Consider the following 20,753-nt stretch of genomic DNA (forward strand, 5'->3'; position numbering starts at 1 on the left):
CTGGAGCAAATACATCGTAAACCACAGATAATAAGGAAATGGCTGATAATGATAACAACTGGGAGTGCAATGTCTGTCTGACAAAATATTTATAAAACTCATTGTGGGAATGGGAGAGGGCAGGAGGGATGTGACTGAGGAAGGCACTGCCTTGTATTCTTTGTATCTAGCACGTCTGTTGTTCCTAGGTTTTAAAACCTCTTCTCAGTTAACCTGGAGTAGATGGAACAGGCCAGGGAGGCAAGATTAGAAGAAAGGAGGCAGGGCATTAAGTGGTGCCAGGCTGATCCTAAAAGGGAGACCGACACAGACAGGCAGACACAGAGAGTTTAGGGATGAGGCGGAACAATGAGATGGCGGCTCAGGTGTGTCTTGCTGTTGCTGAACCTTCCCTCAACTGGCTCACTGATGACTCGGCAGTGCTGGGTAAAACCTGTGGATTTCCTCAGCTCTGAGTTCTCTCTGAGGCTTCCAGCTCAGTCTGGAGCTGAGATGAGTTCCGTGGGCTTAGCCTAGGGGGGACTCAGCTCCGAGAATAGCCTGGAATCCTGGAAAACTTCACGCAGGAACCCCGGAGGCTGGACCAGCACTCACAGGGCTGCTGTGAGACCAGCTCCATAGTCAGAGCCCTGGGCATGGACCATTCCATGGGGAAAAGGGCTGAGCCCGATGCCAAATCAGATAGGAGCGAAAAAGTGTGTTCATTCTCATGTGACTGGGCTTTGTGGCCTGGCTCACGGGTGGCAGGCTCAGGATGGTGTCTGGCAGAGAAAACCCTGGCAATGGGTTTGAGATGTCTTGGACTCTTTCTTGTTAAGCTTTTTGTAATACATTCTTATCAACTATCCATCCTGAAAATGCCAAATTCAAAACTGAAAGAATGTTAGAAGTTGCCTGCTCTAACTGCCCAATGGTAAACACACCCTGCTACAGTTAGAGAGCTGGTCAGGCAGCCTCTGCCTGGATATTTACAGTGACGGGGAGTTCATTACTTCCAAAGGTTACAAGTCGGCAGGAAGGTCAGACAGAATTTTTGAACCTTAAACAGATATCTGCCTCCTAGTCCTTGCTGAAAGGCAAGGAATAATGAGGATCCCTTCAAATGTAGTTTTGCCTGATTGTTATCTCTGTCTGTCAAAAGCACCCCAATTTTTTTTTCAAAATTCAGCTTTGATTTCTTTTTATCAAAGTAATGCCATACATTTAATAAAGAGTCAAACAGTTCTCGAACACCGATTGTAAAAAGGAGCAGTTCCCATCAACCACCCCATTTCCTGGCCAGAAACAACCACGTTCAGCTCCTACTGCTGACTCTTGGAATACTTACTCCCTTTCTCTGACTAATATCCTTGTAACACAGCCTACTGACTTTTTCAGCTTTATGTATCACCTATTTAACTTTCTATTTTGGAAAATGAGGATTCAGCTCTCTTTCAAACCCCATCTCATCTACACACCCAAACCTTCATTCTTCCAACCTTTTGATACAATTACATTATAATTTTCATCAGCTCAGTATCCTTGATTTACATTATTATTACTCTGTACAGACTATTCAAAGCTGTAGCAATTTGTGCTAGTCTTACCTTTTCTTCCCTACTTCGTTTTCCTGGAGTTAATAATTGTCTTGGTTTTTCATAGCTTAGATTTCTGTGCACTTAATAATTCAACCTCAGACCTTCTCTTAACGAACAACTTTCACAATACTTTCCAATACATTGTCTACAAATTTCATCTCCTTGAATAAATCTCTTCAGATCTCCTTCCACATGGATTAAGGACATGCTAGTCTTGTCACAGAGCTCATGGGGCCACTAGTGGGAAGTAACATGGGAATACATGGACCAGGATCAGGGAAAAGATCAACATAATTGCCTTAGCAATACATACTTAAAATAGTAGGAAAATTGTTTTCTTTACAAACACAAACACACACACAAACCCCAAAAGCCCATAAAGAATGATTAAAGAGTGGTCAAACCCATTGCCCTGCCTTCAAATTCTGTATAACATAAAACAAAAATAACAGAAGGAAGATATCATATAAATATGAATCTCAAGGGGGATTGGGTACACTCAGTGGCAGAGTGTGTGCTCAGCATGCTTAAGGTCCTAGATTCAATCTTCAGTACCTCCATTAGAAAAAAAAATTAAAAAGAAAAAAAAATTATCAATTTTAAATATTTACATATTAACAAATATCCTCCTTTAAAACTGTGTTCTAAAGGATAACCCGGGTTAAGGAGAAAGTACCTCTTCATGACTGTGATCCTGCTGATAATTGAGGGAGGAAATTAGAGTATGACCACATGAAATAAAATTCCTTATGAAATAATGATCCCGGGTGACAATCATTATTGGCTGCTGTCATCACAAAAAAGAGAGTCGAATGTAATATTATGTACCTTATGACAGGAGTACAAAACTTCACATAACAATTATTTTTGCACAAAGTTGAACCTCAATCAGATCAAGCTTTTAGGGGAGGATTAAATCACTTAGCTAAAGCCAATACATAGGATGGAGAAACAAGTCTAACACCATAGGGGAGAATGAAATCAGCCAAACAGGAAATAGAGAAACCCCTCAGCAATTTCAAGGAAAATGAGAAACAGGAAAATTATAGATTAGAACGCACTTGAGAGATATGCTAGCTGCAATGTCTGAATCTTGTCTGGATCTTGATTTCAACCCCAAAACTACTTAAAAGTGTATTTTTGTGACAAGCAGGGAATTATTTTGTAACCCTAAAAAAAAGGAATATTCCAATTTTATTTGAAAGAGACCTTGTCATTTCACTAATGAAAGGTTAAGCTATGTAGGATTGTCTTCAAAATGACCCCATAGTGGGGGAGGGGAGGAGATGGAGATGAAAGATGCAACAACAGTGACTCTGAGTTTATAATTCTGGAGCTGGGTGACTGATAACACCCAGGCAGGCTGGCTGTACTGTTCTCTCTATTTCTGTACATGTTTGAATCTTTCCATAAAATGTGAAACAAATAGACTTCAGTGTTTTAAAACCCTCACTTTGAAGGTTAAGAGGTTTGCCCAAGTAGGTGGGCACCTGCATGGGGCACTGAGATAAGAAAGAACAGACACCTGGCTCCAGACCGACCTGGGGCTACCTTGACCCTCCTCTTCTCCTAACCATCCACAGCCAGCCCATAACTGCATCCCGTCAGCCCCACTCCCCAAATGCATTCCTCATTGGCTCCCACCATCTCTCAACTGGCCCAATCCAAGAGCCTCCTACCTGGCCTCCCTGCTTCCTGGGTCCCTGCCATACATTCTCCACATTATCTTTGCAAAATGTGAGTGAGAGAAAATTACTTAAGTGCTTAAGCTATCATGACTGCTTCTCACTGCGCTTAGAGTCTACACTCCTTTCCGTGCTCCTGATGCCCTTCTAAACCTCGCGTCTCATCACTCTCACCAGCACTGGCTCCAGTGTCTCCACAAACCTGCTGAGCACATTTGTGCCTCGGGGCCAATGGACAAGCTGCCTCTATTCCATGGGTGACTTTTCCCAGATCTTCAAATTCCAGCCTCCTTATCGCCATCTCAGCTCACATGTAACCTACTCAAAGATAGCTTTCTTAACTCACTTCCCCCCAAGTCTCCCATCTCAACACTGTGTTATTTCTTCATTTCAATCTGACATTGTTTCCTTATTTGCACGATTATTTTTGTTTTCTCGGTTGTCCTTGGCCTCCATCCCCCCAGCAGCCTTGCCCAAACAGCATAAGCCCCCGGGGAGCAGCCGGCGCTGGTGCTCTGAGAAGACACATGCTGAGCGTGACATTACAATCACGTGGTGTAGTGAAACGGTGTCGAACAGCAGATACAGAAAAGCAGTGAGAATTTCTCTCTTATTTTATAATTTAAATGAAATATAACATTTACTCCTATGTAATGAAGAATTTGGTAGGTCTTTGTTCCCAGTTCCTAGGCAGCAACCGCTAAAGCCTCGAAATTTCCCAAGATAAGAGTGTCTTTGCTATTCATGGTGGAACCTTGGATGGCTTGTGTTCATGAGATGACTCAGGATGGGGACTGGCCAGCCAGAGACACCAACCATGTGATTAGAGGAGTGGGGCTTTGAGCTTTGTGACAAGTGAGTGGCCACCAGGAGAGGAAGGGGCTCAAAATTTAGGGCTAAGGAAAGGTTTGACTTACAGTTAGGGTTTGGGTTAGCCATGTCGGTAGTGACCCAATAAATCATGGCTTTGTAATAAAGCCTGCAGTAAAAACTTGGGGCAACGAAGCTCAGAGCTCCTGTGAGCTTCCTGGTTGGTAACACTCTTGGAGGACTGTCACACTCAGATGCCATGAGGACAACCCTGAGCCCTTCCCACTGGGGTGCTCTCCACAACAGCTCACCTGATGAGACCTAAGGGCTGCTGCTTGTCTGTGCTTCGAGGAGGAGCCCATTCCCTGTACAGAAGGCCCTGATCACTGGGGCAGCTGAGGTCCTCTGACGGAGGCTGAAGTGGCACTGGGAATCAGAAGCAAACAGGTGAGCGTCACTGTCACAAAATGTTCACATGTTCTGTTGATAAAATTTGGTGCTAACACTTCATGGTCATTTGTAAATAAGGGGCCCTCACTTGCCAGGAGGGATGGAGGTACCATATAATTTTTCATAATTCTCACCCAGGATTAATATTAACCCCTTGAGGGTCATTTGCAAACGTGGGTGGAAAGGAACGCTTGGATGTCACAGTCCTGGGACCACCGTGGGTACCTGGTGAGAGCCTTGCAGATGCTTAATGTTCTACAACCGGGCCAGTGTTCCACAGCAAAAATCTAGTCCACCCAAGTGCCCAAACTGCTGCAGTGGAGGGACACCTGATGGTCCAGCCCCCTCTTTGGACACCCGGAGGAACTTGGACCCTGACAGGTTAGGGGCAGTGTCAATTCTAAAACCCAGGCATTTTTGTCCCCACAATTCAGTAGTTATTCGGTGACAGCACATGGAATATAAACAACAAAGTAACTTGACATGATGTTATATATTTAGCTTACTCAAGAAACAAAGTTTAAATCCAGTCATTCTCCTTCCCACCTGACCTACTTTCCTTTGTCTTGTACTAGCACCAGATTATTACCCACCCAGCCTTAACAAGGGTCCTGACTCCACTTACCTCCCTCCCAAACACCACATGAGATGATTCCTCAGCCTGGATGTGGGACCAGCAATTACAAGAAGCTTTAGTGGAAAAGAACTGGTTATGCACAGATACCAACTAAACACTGTAGATTCCTGGTGTCCCACAATAGTAATCATGACAGCTGTTTGCAAGTGTCCCCAAAGTTCATTTAAGACTCTCACTGCTAATTTTGCTGGGACATAAATATGAAACATGTGGACTGCTGGGCTGGACTGCTAAGCTGGGTCTCTAATCCAGGAAGCTCAGTGTCTGCTCCCTGCACCCAGCTCCCTGTTCTGTTCATGCATATGCATCAAGAAGCTGTTTAGTGTCCATTTTAATATCTTAAACAGTGCATTTCAATATTGTCTTCATCCACAAATACGTGTACCACATAGTAGTAATGATCAATCTTAGTATTTGCTTTCTTTGGTCTTAGAGAGTCAGATAAATGGATAGCAAAGATAACAAAGTCATAGAGGGCTATAATATAGTATTTCCTTTATTTCAATGACAGGATTTATTTAAAGAGCTTAGATATAACATCCTTGCATTTATGGCATCATTAAGCGTCTGAAGTTGTTACATTATAAAAACTTCATTTCTAGCGAGATGTTATCAGTTAGAGAAGAGCTCCTAAATTTGAGGGGTTGCTGTCATCTCAGACAGAGTCCCTAAAAAATGTCAGCAATCTGCAGTATTGCCATCATGACAAGAACCCAGACAGATGAAATTTGGAAAGCCCTGTGGCTTTCTAGTGTACAGACATAAAATGGTATTTCAGAGGGAAAAGCCTGAATTACAGAAAGTGATAAATGAAATGGTCTAACATGCATTTCCCTTTCAAAGAACTAATATGTCTTTTGTCGATAATAACATCTGTCAGTAATTATGAAAAGAGCTGACAGATGCATAGTACTTAATATAAGCCAGGGCAGTTGTATCACTGACACAGATTCATTAATCCCCATAGCATCTCTACGAGGTGGGTACTACAATTATCCCCATTTTATTGGTGAGGAACTTGATAGACACAGAGGGTAAATGACATTTACAAGGTCGACAGCGAGAAACCAACACAGGTGTTCCAGCTTGAGTCTACGCTCTTGGCCACTTCTCTTTTTTTTTTTTTTGTTGGTGGGGAGATAATAAGGTAATTCTGGTGGGGGGTGGGGAGGTAATTAGGGTTATATGTCTATTTTAGAGGACGTGATGGGGGCTGAACCCAGGACCTTATGCTTGCTAAGCATGTGCCCCATCACTTGAGCTGTGCCCTCCCCTCTAGAGTCTATGCTCTTAGCTGCTAATCCTCACTGTCCCACATGGTAACTGTGGGGGAAGTACAGTTCATTCATTCACTCGTTAAACTCAGCCTTCCCGGTGCCTGAGATTCAGCAGTGAACAAGACAACATGTTTCCTGCCTTAAATGAGCTTGTCGCCTCCTGATATATTATCTTCATTTTACCCAGGAAGAAACAAGGTCAAGAAGATTAACCTTTTCCTGTTAACACCGGAGGATACATGAGGTGCTTTATTTCAATTCTGCCATTTGACTTACACCATGGGGAGGGAAAGCTGCCTTGCAAATCCTGGAGCTCACAAACCTGTTAATCCTGAATTTTTTTTAACACTGTCCCTTACTTGATACTTGATCTGAGAAAGGATGAAGTAAACTAAAAATGTTCTAAGAGAGCTTGTGGCTTATACAAGGTAACTAACCAGCCACTGTTTACTATCCTAACAGGAATCTGTAGGCATATTTCTTTTCTTTCTCTTTTTTCCTTTTTATGGGCAGCTTTTAAAAACCAAATCAAACCAACCAAACCAAATCACTGATAATTCAACAGCAGGTTCTAAATCACCCCCAAGACAGCAGCTAAACTCGGTTTAGACTTACAATGCAGTTTCTGGTGGTTGGATTGAAGAATGTATCTCTATCCTGAATATAAAAGTCTTTCATGGAGCTCTTCTCAAGTAGGGCAATGAAAAACTCTTGTTCCGGTTGTTGATACTTTCATCCACTTGGAGGACTTTCATCAAACAGCAGAAGTTATCAAAGGCTGAGGACCGGGTTTTCAAATCATTGGGCTTCAGAGGCAATATTATGTGCAGTATCTCAGCGTATGTACAGAACACCTCCCACAGGGGGTGTACTTTTGCAAATACAAGCTTGTCATCCAAAACCTATATTGGGAGAATGAAAACACAAACCAGGAAAATATTTTCACATTTTTAGTATACAGATTTTTCCTACGTTGCTGGTAGTTAAAGCACTTGTGCAAACACACACATATGTCACACTGGTAAAAGTGAAGATATAATAAAAATAGATTTGCAATACATCATACATTTTTGCCTTAAAGATAATTTCTTTGTTGAAATTACTGAAAAGTTTTTTAAATTCCTTACAGTTCCTTCATAAAATAACCAATGTTTTAGATAAAGAAAAGCAAACTAATTAATTTTTAGTCCAAATTAGTAACTAAAAATAGAAACACCAAAATATTCTTTGCAGTGGTATTGTAATGACAATTTTTTAAATTTCTGAAACCTAGAACTATTTACATATCTGTTCAATATATTGTTAAACAGCCATTAAAAGGGATTTAAAAGATTTATATTTATTGATATGGAATATATAAAAAAAGTAGAAAACAAAAAAAATGTGAAATAATAATTTTCCTTTTTGGAAGGGAAAAATATCTTCATTTGAACAAAAAAAAGTTTAGAAGGATTTTATGATCCTTTATATATAATTAAGGTACAGATGGTTTTTAATTCCACTGTTCTTTCACTTTCAATTTTGGGGGTAACTTTTTATAATAAAAAAATCTTTAAAAAGGTTCTTGCATAAATACATTAATAGATATATTTATGACTATATTCTCTGGCTATTAAAAAAGATCTCCTAGCTGTGGATCTGAAACTTACATTCCATAATGCAGATTCTGACTGACTCGCCTCCCAGCCCACAGCAAAGGCACGGCTAGTGTGACATGTTTCAAATACCATTCCAAGGAACATGCAGGCTCCCAGCCAATGGCTGCAAGGGGACTGACACTGATCTGGTTGCTCCCAGCTGCAGACCATCACAGATGAGGTTAGATCCACAGGCTCATATTTTCTCTGTCAAAAGAAATCAGAAAGTGTTAGGCTTTTACTTACACCAGGGAACAAGAATTTGTTTTTTTATGCAAAAAAATAACAACAAACCAATTTGAACCTGATGAAAAGACATTTACTCAAAACAGCACAGTAGCAATGAAGGTGCTCTGGCAGACAGGGACTTGTTGGATTCCTGTGAGTGCTGGACTCCTCACATGGAATTTCCTTGGCACTCCAGAAGGCCTGTGGTTGTCCTCATGGGTTTGTGGCCATAAGTGGCGCACAAAAGTCTCTGGCTTTGCCACAGTTTCAAAGCCTTTTTGGCTTATGAAAGGTTTTGCCCTCAAATGGAGTTTTCTTGAGTCCAGTCACTGATGTCATTTACCAGAGTTACAGTCCAGATCTGATATTCTAGACTCTTAATATCTTGCAGACATTCAAATGGTTCAGGTTTGGATGTGTATTCACCTCTGCAGGCCTGGACCAAATCCGATAAAGACACCCGGACAAGTTCAGCAAAATACAAAGAAATTTTTCTCTCTGCAAGACTGAAATGTCTGTGAAGCTATAAAAACATCTGCACCTACAAAAATAGGGAACCAACTCATCAATAACATATCTATCCATAATGCATGGACATTCAAAATAAATACTGTATTTACTCCTATTAAATTCTATCTTGCTTTTGCCAAACTGTGTCCTAAACTGAAAGGAAAGTAGGTAAATGTAGAGAATTTTTTACCTTTTAAGAGAAAAAGGAACCCTCCTACTCGGTTGGTGGGAATGTAAATTGGTGCAGCCTCTATGGAGGACAGAAAAGAGGTTCCATAAAAAAATGAAAATAGACTTCCGTGTGATCCAGCAATCCCATTCATGGATATATGTTTGGAGAAAAATTTAATTCAAAAAGACACATGCACCCCAATATTCACAGCAGCACAATTTAAAATAGCCAAGACACTGAAACAACCCAAATGTTCACTGACAGATGACTGGATAAAGAAGTTGTGGTATATTATATATATATATATATATATGTATATATACATGTATGCATATATATACACACGCATATATACACATGAACACACACACAAATGGAATACTGTTCAGCCACTAAAAAATAAAATAATGACATTTGCAATAACATGGATGGACCTACAGGGTATTATGCTAAGTGAAATAAGTCAGAGAAAGAAAAACAAATATTCTATGTATTAACTTATATGTATATCTAAAAAATAAAACAAATTAATGACTATAATAAAACAGAAATAGACTCACAGGTACACAGAACAGACTGGTGGTTACCAATGGGGAGAAGGAGAAGAGGGGAGGCAGGAAGGGGTTAGGGGATTGAGAGGTAAAAAGTACTAAGTATAAAATGGATAGGTTACAGGGCTGTATCATACAGCACAGGGAAATATAGCCATTATTTTATGGTGACTTTAAATGGAATATAATCTATAAAAATGTTGAGCCTCTGTTTTGTACACCTGAAACTAATATGATGCAAATCAACAACTCAATTACAAAATTTTTAATCAAAGTTTTCTTTTCATATTATTTGCAATAAGTTAGAAGCCAGCACTGTCAACAGAAACATAGTACAAGTCACAATTTTCCAGTAATCCCATTTAGAAAATAAAAAGGAACAAGTGAAATTAATTCCAGTAATAATTACATTTATCCCAAAATATCCAATATACTATCATTTCAAAAGTGTGATTGACACTTTTAAAACTTATTAATAATATTTTACATTATTTTTGTTGTACAAAGTCTTGAAAATCTATTATGTATTTTCCACTTATAGAACATCTCAATTCACAATAGCCACATGTGGCTGGTGGCTACCATACTACACAGACCAGATTACACCATTCACACTTCTGATAAATTAACTGCTCTTACTTATTTAAAAAACTTGCAGAAAAGGGTTTAGATATTCCCTCTATCAAACAAAGCAACCTTGACAGGTGGGGATTATTTTCATTATAAAGTGAAAAATAAAGGTAAGAGAGCCATGCTTACATGTATGTTAAGGTAACAATACCTTCTTAATTCATTCAGGACTTTACAATCTTTCTTCATATGCCAAGGATTCACTGTCACTGTGCAATGTTTTTCACTACTATCATCTTTGTGATTGAGAGGCTTCTGATGACCCTGCTTTGTGCTTCTGTACATAAAGTAACAAAACAGAGAAAAAGACCTTATTAAAGATAATTTAGGGGGGAGGGTATAGCTCAAGTGAAAGATCATGTTCTTAGCATGCACAAGGGCCTGGGTTCAATCTCCAGTAATTCTTCTAAAAATAAAATAAATAAATAAAAACCTAATTACCACCCCCCAGCAAAAAATTAATTTATTACTTTAATTAAAAGTTTAAAAAAGATAATTTAGTGCAGGCTTATCAGGCTACAAGAGCTACAATGAATGCCCCCACCCATTAATTTAGAAGAAGTCTCACAGTATTTCTCAACATAAAGGCTAAAATATAATTGAGAACACTTCCTGATGGTCAGCATCATTTTAACAAAAATGTAGATAATTACGTCCCTGTTGTCAAATTTCTGTCAGAGTTGGGCATGGAACATTTAGTTAGTAAAAGTGATTTTGCAGCTCTCTTTGAAAGAAATGCTGAGAAATGATCTTTTCTGTTGGAAATTAGCCTGCTTTTAAATTCTTCAGTAGGCATAAGTGTTTACAAACCAGGCAGGAACTGGATTATATTTTACATATACTTTAGAAACTGATTTGAATTTTGCCCTCTACCTGCAAGGCTATTTCTTAGGTAATAACATAAGCAGGCCACTATACTAAATTTTGTTTCCCTGTTTGCTTAATCCTCACAACAACTCTGTAAGCTGCTATTATTACCCCCATATAACAGATAAAGAGCTTGAGGCAGAAAATAATTTGGGTAACTTGGTAAATGGTGGAGCTGGGTAAGACTGCAGCCAGTCTGACACTCAGGTCCATTCTTCTCACCAATGTCTGATACTGCTACCTACATTCAGCAATGACCGCTAATTTCATATTTAAGTGTGTCATTTCTAAAAGTGCAAAGCTATATTAGTACTGCTGTGTAAATTATCCGTTTGAGATGTGATTGCCAAAAAAAAAAAGAAATAAAATCAGGGTGCCACTGAGGGGGGGCAAACTGCATATGGACGGACACAAGGGGACTTTGTGAGGACAAAGTTGCACAAATCTAGAAATAGCTAAAATGGCTGACTTGTACAATTATAATGTGTGAATTTTATGGCCTGTAAATTACACCTTAATACAGATATTAAATTAAGAAACTGGGATACAAAATTAAGACTAAAACACATATATAAATCACACAAAGAACAACAGGCAAATATCATTATTTACTGCACCATTGTCCTTGATGCAGCTTCCTATCCTCACCCATTCCTGAAAGGATGATTCATTTTTAAAATAGTCTTTTAATTTATTCAGCAAATAATTTTTGATTGCCTACTATGTACCCAGGACTAGTCTAGGCAGTTGGAATAGATAAATAAACAATACAAAATCCTGTCCTCACGGAGCTTTGTTGGAGTCTAGCTGGGATGGGGGTGGAGATGACAATTCACACAACAGAGCAGCAGAGGAGGTGGCATGTTAGGAAAGAGGAACCATGGAAAAATCAAAAAAGGGCAAGGTAAAGAGAGTTTAGGGTATGGGATGAGGGTGATGTTGTATTAAATACCAGAGCAGGCCACACTGAGGACTGAGGTTAGAACTAAGACTTGGAGGTGAGAAGTCCCAGGTGGACGGAATAACCATCACCGAGGCCAGCGTGCACTTCGCATGTTCCAGAATGGGGGCACGGCTGGAGCTGCGGAGAAGGGTCAGTGCAGATCCTGTATGGCCTTGGAGGACGTTGTAAGGACTGTGGCTTTTACCCAGAGTGAAATGGGGAGGCACTGCAGAAGGACGACACAATCTAACTTAGGTTTTCGAGGCTCACTTGACTGCCAGGTGAGACTAGTCGAAACGGGTCAGAGATGAAAGGAGGGAAGCCTCTGAGAAGGGCTGTGCAGGAGGAGAGGACAGTGGCTCAGGGTAGGGAAGCAGCAGTGGAGGCAGGAACCATGGTGAGAAGTGGCTGGGTTCTGGATATGTTTTAAAGGCAGTGTTAAACCAGATCTATTGACAGAATTCATGTGGTATGTCAGTGAAAGTCAGAATAACTCCAAGTTTTTTGACCCAAGCAGCTGGATGGATTAAGTTTCCACTAACTGAATGGGGGAGGTTGCAGGAAGAACCAGTTTGGGGTGTAGGAGAACAAAGAGCTCAGTTTTTACACATGTTGCTTTTAAGATATCAGAGTTTCAAGTGAAGATGTCAAATCAGCAGAAGATTGTAAGAGTCCAGAGTTGGAGAGAAAAATTCTAGCAGGAGACAGAAATGTGGGAATCATGGGTCACACAGGTGGCACAGGAAGACATGAAACCCAGGTACTCAAACATTAAGATAACCTGGCATTAACCATAGAAGTTGTCCTTGAGGGCCTGCCTACTAGGTGTGGATATCAGTCCTATTTCCTGACCACTCGAGTTTTAAAAAGCAACTTACAAATTAATTCGTGCAAGACACTGCCTCCAGTGGGTGGGTCCAGAGCTGGAGTGGGAGAATTGGATGGTGCACACTACTCCCTACAGTAGAATGTGTGTGTGTGTGTGTGTGTGTACACATGTGTGTGTGCGCAGGGGGATGAGATACACCTGGCTTAAGAAAAAGAGCTAGTAAGTCTAGAAGCTGGAAGATGAAAGAACATCCAGATATGGTAGAGGGAACAGGGGAAACACTGTGTACTGTAAGACATATCCCCATAATGCCATTTCCCACCATCCTTTCATCAGGAACACAGTTGGAAAGGGGGGAATTATGTAGATACGTGTGATGTACACAAACTTTCTGAGTATGTAACACAGAATATCTACATATGTAGCAAGTTAGTGATATTTGTATATGCTTCAAGTTTAAAAACAAGTTCACAACAGAGGGAAAATAAAATACTGAGGAGTGGTAGAAGTATCATAGAAGGCCTTTCAATGCTCAGAATGGAAGCAAAAGCAGCTTCACCCAACAAAGAACGTCAATAAGAGTCAAGAATGTTTATATTTGCTTAAGAAATTGAGAGTTACAACTTCCTGCTTTAAAGAATTAACATAAGACAGATACCACACTATAAGCAACGTCTATACTGGAGCTTTCTTAAAGCTATTTTAGTTCCTGCTTGTTCTGATGTACTCCAGACACTCTGCAAAGAAAACCTTCTATTCAAAGGCTTAAAGGAATAAAATAAGAAATAACACTGCATTCTTTTCAGTGGTCTCTGTACTGAAAGTCACTTGCAAATGCAGCACCCTGCCACAGGTCCACATTTTTAACAATAAAGACCTTTGCGCAATTTTTCAATTGCTATGTGACTTTGGGTCAGTCTCTCACTAAGAAGCAGAATGGAGTACCAGAAAATGACACATCAGGTCTAAAACTACAGATGTGGGAGATGAACCTACACCAGGAAACAGCTAAGTGGGAGGGTAAGGTTTACCTTTTAAGTTACCGTAAGTGCAGTTACACCTGCTCCCTGCTTCCCCTGTGAAGTGAAGAGCTAGTCTTTTCCAGAAAAGCTCTCATTCTGAGAACTGTCTTCTTTAAAATATTCGGAGATTCTCTTTTAAGGTTCTTGCACTTTTAAGCCTTTCCCCAACTCTACATCCTATAACAAGTGTAAAAATTATCCTATAGCCTATTGTTACAGAACATACTCTACAAAAGCTGAGGTTTCCCAGGGTTTGGATCCCAGAACTCTGCTACCAGATAATCCTAAAGCTTTCCTTCCATAACAGACTCTTCCGCCAATTCCCAGCTGTGGGCAAATTCGGCTTCTCAGATCAGGTAACTTTCTAACTCTGCCTACGAACACTCTGCTGCCAGTAAAGGAACTCTCAGACAGAAAGCACACAATGCCCCTAGTGAGGGTTGCCTCCTTCAATCAATCAAGATGCCATCACCAAGCAAATATTTAAACCTACTGCAAAACCTCTAAAGACATCTTACAAACAATATAGTTTGTATAGATGCATACTATTTGCTCTGGAATAGTGATTTCCAATGGAAGGAACAAAGGACCACATGACCCAAGCAATTTTTTAAAACTGCACATAACCATCCCTCTTCACGTGAGGATTCAGGCAAGACGGTCTTACAGGCCTAGGTGTAACAGAATGACAGCACCTCTAGGAGTAGGTTGAAAAGCAGCGAGGTAGACTTCTAGTGAAAGGGGGTGATGTAATAGGCCCCATCGCCCACTTACCTACCAGCACAGGACAGTCATCTCAGATCGAGAACAAACACTTTGGGAAACAGAGGTTGTTTATATTTTTATGGTATTCTGGTGGAAATAATGCCCTGAGTCATGTGAAGTTGTGGCTGCAAAATTGAACAGGGGACTGGACATTTTCACATTCAGGACAAAAATAGCCCCTGGATAGCCACCATATCTGCTCTCCCCTTTGCCTGTTCACCCCAAAAGCTGCAGGACTCTCCTGCTTGCAATGACACCCACCACTTCTCACAAATTCTTGCCAAGTTCACATCAGCAGCTGGTGGTGTCAAAGTCACCATTTGTACTGCTATGAAGTCCCTCCATTTCTTTATATCCCTTCTATTTTCTCTATTGTCTTCCTAGCTACAGTTGCATTCACATGATAGTTACCGCACTAACATTGCCTCTGTAATCAGTCCAGGATATAGGAAGTAGAGATTCAACTGTAACCAGTCCCAGAATACTTGTCATGCCACACTAGTGTCCCAAAAAATACTCTGGCATCCCTCATCTCACTCAAAGAACCACTGCATTACTTAGAGGTTGTAAAATTAGAGGGCTTTCTCTACTGGGAAACACTGTGGCTTGTGGTAGAGTTGTGATTTCAGTTTTTGCAACTACTTACAGGCAAAAAGACATGGCCCGCAAATTTTCTTCAAGCGTTTGGTATTTAAACTTTCATTAGATACAGAGCCGGTGGACTAACCGTAATCTATGAACATATGGTCATATTATCAAATAATGTTCATGTCTACCTTACAGACATGTAAGAACTTGGATTACACCTGCAAGCCTCTAGGACTTTAGAATTAGATGTGAAGCATCCTGTGAGATAAAAAACCTCCTATCCAGTCACAGAACACAATTATAGACAACATGACACTAATGTCACTGAATACATTAGTATAGTCCATGTATGGTTAAGTTACATCTCCAATTTCTCAGAGCTGGAAAGGAGATGTCTAGAAAAGCTGGAAAAGCCCAATTACCAAAACAGCTCAAAAGTTAATGCAGACTCCTGCACCTCCCAGAGCAGAGGGCGGAGGGGGCATTGCCCACCACTCTGTCCTCCCCCAGGACGTGGCATGTGGGGAAGCAGGCAGGAATGGGTGGCTGGGACTCGGAGGTGGAGAGGTGATGAAAGCAAGAGTGGAACTGCTCTGGTCCTAGAACAACAGAGCTGTAAAAAGCTCGGCTTCAGTTCAACCAACTCCCTCTCCCACTTTCCCTCCCACCTACGTGACAAACAGAGCACAGCCAGGCACTTTCTGCCCATGACGGTGACTACTAGTAGGAAAGGGACCAGGATAAAAGCATGTCCTATAAAAGATCAGTCTGATTTTAAGGCTATGTTATAAACAATGAACAGCACTGTCAGAGTGGGACACTTGTGTGGCGCTCAAGTAGGGAGGAGGAGGTTGAGGATCCATTTCCAGCACTTCCATGTCTTTTATCACTCCTATTTCTGACCTTTCCTTTGCCACTTTTTGAAGCACTGCCATCACTGGCAGGTAAAGGGGCAGCAATGTGACTTGGCCGTTTGGCTGATGGGGCTACATTTCCCAGCAGTGGAATGAAAAGGCACTGGAAGAGGATCAGCTGGAAGATGTGAACTGCGGTCCTGGCCTGTGCCAAACACTAACCAGGTGACCCTGGGTTAGGCTCTTAGTCTCTCTGGGCTTCCGGCTGTTTACTTATAAAAGAAGGTTTTGTCATTGCACAAATATATCCAATATGAAATGTAACATGAAAGTCAAACATAATGACATCTCACCTGCTTGCCTCAGGGAACTGTACAAGCACTGAACACTATGTGAATGTAAACACAGTCTTAAGAAAACTATTGAGGTAAAGCACTAAACTGAACATGGAGATAAAGTTTTATGGATTTTCTTGGCTTTCTTTTTTAATTGCAACACTGAATTAATAGTTATTAGCTATAATCCACACCACCACCACTGCGAATAAATAAAGAAGGTAAGCACTGCCTGGATGCCTGTTATTGCCCGATGCTAAGCAGGGTGAGGGGTATAAAGGAGGCTGAACAAGTGAGTCTTCTCCAGTTACCAGCTAAGTGAGGAGACACATTGGAAACCACCCAGGAATGGTACCAAGTCAGTACTCAAATCCAAGATTACAGACTACTGATCATAAACAGTACAGGAATACAAAGAGGAGCTAGAAGTATTTGGAATAAATAGGGAAGACTCTATGAAGGGGATGGGGCTCCAACTAGTTCTCAGGGCAATTCTAAGCTGTTTTAACTGAGGACTGGATAGGAAAAGGCTGGTGACTCCTGGTTTTTAATAAGGCACAGGTTACCCTAGGAGGCTAAGTTACATAATGATTGGAACAAATAAGGTAAGTCCAAAATGATGAAGGGTCGAGACTCCCTGGCTGAGATCTGGTTGTGTTAAGTCTTTGACTTGACTGTAGATGTGGGAGCACCAAAACTGTAGGTTGACTGAAAGGGGGGGAGAGAATATCCAAGAATTCAGCAGAAGGAAAAATTCATGTATCAGGGATGAAAGCTCTTCATCAGAGTATCAGCAATCAGAATAGACACTTGAAACCAAAAACATACAGTTCAAGAAGCTGACAAAATGTGGAGGGTGGTGAGAGAAAGATAAATCAAAGACCACTCCAAGCCTTTGTGTATTCAAGACCGAAAGAATGATTATCCCACTGAATAAGTGGAGACGCTGCAAGAAAAAAGATTATGAAATCAGCTTTAGACATGTTGAATCTGACGTATGAGCTAAGAGTAGGTTTTCTCTAAGAAGCTCAAAATTCAAAACTGAAGCACAGATGTTGAGTACAGGCTTAAGATGCAGATGGACAAGACATGATAAATCTCCTAAAAGAAAACATAGGCAAAACATTATCTGACATAAATCTTAGCAACATTCTCCTAGGGTAATCTACCCAGGCAATGGAAATAAGAGAAAAAATAAACAAAAGGGACATAATTAAACTCATAAATTTCTTCACAGCAAAGACAACCATAAGTAAAACAAAAGGAAACAACAACCTACGAATGGGAGAAAATATTTGCAAATGATACGACTAACAGAGGCTTAATTTTCAGAATATATATAACAGCTCATACAACTTAATAACAAAAAAACAAACAACTCAATCTTAAAATAGGCAGAAGACCTAAACAAGCATTTCTCCAATGAAGACACAAATGGCCAATAGGCACATGAAAGAATGCTCGATATCACTAATAAACTGAGAAATTCAAATCAAAACTATAATTAAGTATCAGCTCCCATCATTCAGAATGGCCATCGCTCAAAAGTTCATGAATGATAAATGCTAGAGAGGCTGTAGAGTGAAGGGTACCCTCTTACACTGCTGGTGGGAATCTAGTTTGGTGTAGTCATTATGGAAAGCATGGAAATCCCTGAAAAAACTAAAAGTAGACTTACCCTATGACCCAGCAATCCCACATCTGGGTATATAACTGGAAAGAACTCCAATGTGAAAAGATACCTGCACACCAGTATTCACAGCACCACTGTATACAAGAGCCGAGACATGGAGGAAAGCTAAATGTAGCAACAGATGACTGGATAAAGAAGTTGTGGCATATTTATACACTGGAATACTACTCTACCATGAATAGGACAAAATAAAACCATTTGCAGCAACATGGATGGAGCTAGAGATCGTCATTCTAAGTGAAAGCAGCCAGAAACAGAAAAATACCAAATGATACCACTCATATGTGCAATGTAAAAAAAGAGAGAAAAAGACACTGTGAACTCATCTACAGAACAGAAACAGACTTGCAGACTTAGTAAACAATCAAGGTTACCAGGGAAAGGGGATAGGAAGGGATAAATTTGGGAGTTCGAGATTTACAAATGTCAGCCACTATATATAAAAAGAGATTTTAAATTAAGTTTCTTCTATATAGCACAGAAACCTATGTTCATTATCTAGCAATAACCTATAATGAAAAAGCTGATACAGCCACCAACTGAGGAAGCAGGAGAAGAAAGGAGAGTTAGTTATGCTGGGCTAGAGCCCACTTCTAAAATCCTTGTCAGCCACTGAGGCTGCCCCGAGTACACTGAGCTTTCCTCCCAGGGACAGGCTGACATGACATGCGTCCTGCAAACCTGGGGCAGCAGAGGCCGTCCCCAGGTCTGGCCCTAGGGGAGATGGGAGCAAGTCCACCTGCTCCCCTTGGGGCAGCACCCCTCCCTGCAGCCCCCGCCACCTGACTGCACCACGCCTGCATCTCAGGAAACCACTGACTTGAAAACAACTGATCCACGAACCTGGGGCAGCGGCAGGGAGATGGGCAGCGACCTGGCAAGCTGGTAGACTTGCCCCCATCTCCCCCATGGCCTGTCCAGGGCTCGGCCTCTGCTGCTCCAGGCACGGTCCGCAGGTCAGCCTGCTCTCGGGAGGAGGGCACGGTGTGGTTGAAGGCAGTGGCGGGTTATGGGGTCTGCCCATGGGAGCCCTTGGATTTGCTTCAAACTCCCCAGCGCATGGCCTGAGCTTGGCCTCTGCTGCCTCAGGTTCGTGGAACTCAGGTTTCAGGTCAGCCTGCTCCTGGAAGGCGGGTGCTGTGCTGTCAGGGAAAGGCGGCAGCTGCGATGGCGGGATTGGGGCTGCCCTGTGAGAGCGCGGGGGTTGCAACAATTTCCCGCTGCTGCTGCAGCCATCCCAGCACACTCATCGCACCGAGCCCATCTCCCAGCAGCAGACTGACCTGTAACCTGAGTCCCACTAACCTGGGTCTTTAGAGGCCGCCCCCAAGGTCAGGCCGCAGGTAAGATGGGAGCAAATCCATGGGCTCTCATGGGGCAGTCCCCATTCCATCCGAGGCCCCGCGACCGCACCGCACCCACCTGCAAGGAGCAGGCCATCGTCTGAGGGCCAGTCGGAGATGCTCTGGAACCGTCCGGCGCCCTCCCAACTCCCGGGGCTGTACCTGCTCTCCTAAACCCGGGTATAAGCGGCGGCAAAAACACGGTGTTCAGGAACTACTAATACCGGGGTTACCACGAACCACAGCGGCGGCTGGGACCCGCCTCAGGGTCCTAACGGGACGCGCGGCCGGGACCTCACCTCCGCACCCCTCCCTGGGCGCCTCCTCAGCTGCACAGCCCAGGCGTCACCCGCCGGCTCCCCGAGCAGCGCGCCCCCACCAGCGCCCTCTTAACTGTCCGGCAGCGGCAGCCGAGCCGCGGGCAAGCGGCGGCCCAGGCCCCAGGCCGTGTTCCTCTTCCAGGAGCTGGTCCAGGAGCAACCGGCTGCCGCCAGCTTCCACGCGTTCTGGGTGGGTTCCGGCGTCCGCGCGTCTGTCCGTCTGCGCGTGCGCGCCCCTCCTCCTCCCGCCCGCAGCGCAAACTGCTCGGGTGGGTCTCCTGCTTTACCGGCCCTGGCCGCTGGGGCCGGGAGGAGCCAGGTGGGGCCCCTCCTGCTTGTCCCGCCGGGTCTCCATCCCCAGAGCCTTCACCCAGCCACCGACTGGGTCCTGGCATTGAACTAGAACCACGACTGCCCTAGGCCAGGCCTCACCCACCCAGCCCCACTTTCCCTGCTCAGCTTCCCCTCCCTGTTACTACCCTCCCACCACTGGCCAGGCCCAGTCTCCCACCAGACCTTGAAGACAGGGCTCCTTCTCCTCACACCATGGTCCCTGCCCTGACACTCCATCCTGCTAGATCCTAACCTATGGCCCCTACACCCACAAGCTTACCCCTCATGCCTCAGCACAGGACACCCAACATCCTGAAATTATCCCCCTCACCTCTCAGCCAGGTCATTTCCACTCTGATCGGGCCCCACACCTCTCAACCTGTACCCCCACACCATGGGATCCCCTTAAATCTGAGTGCACCCCTACCCTGAGCTCACTCACTCACCCTTCACCCTGTGGTTGGGTTGGGGAAATCCGTGCTCCAGTAATGATGACTACTGCCACCAGTGGGGGATCGAGCCTAGTGTGCACCTTCAGAGTTAATGTCTGAGGCTACAGGGTGAGGCAGGCTGGGATGAAGGTGGTTCCAATTCCTGCCTTGGCACCCTGATCCCCGCAGCCTGTGCCTGAACTGACCTGATGGGTCAGGTTGATCCCAGACTGCCAGCCACTGGCCTTGGGCTTTCGGTGGTTGAT

At 42.8% G+C, this 20,753-nt stretch overlaps 1 long non-coding RNA gene across 1 annotated transcript; it reads right to left on the reverse strand.

Moving 5' to 3' along the window:
* Positions 1-7,137: 7,137 nt before the first annotated feature.
* LOC140690725 (uncharacterized) lies at positions 7,138-19,958 on the reverse strand. The gene is made up of 5 exons (XR_012066001.1): positions 19,703-19,958; positions 10,294-10,441; positions 9,002-9,061; positions 8,086-8,280; positions 7,138-7,338 (listed from the first exon to the last, which is right to left on the reverse strand). It is a non-coding gene; the product is annotated as an uncharacterized lncRNA (long non-coding RNA).
* Between the last annotated feature and the right edge of the window lie 795 nt (positions 19,959-20,753).

The sequence above is a fragment of the Vicugna pacos genome, chromosome 31, assembly GCF_048564905.1.
Source record: "Vicugna pacos chromosome 31, VicPac4, whole genome shotgun sequence".
NCBI lineage: Eukaryota > Metazoa > Chordata > Mammalia > Artiodactyla > Camelidae > Vicugna > Vicugna pacos.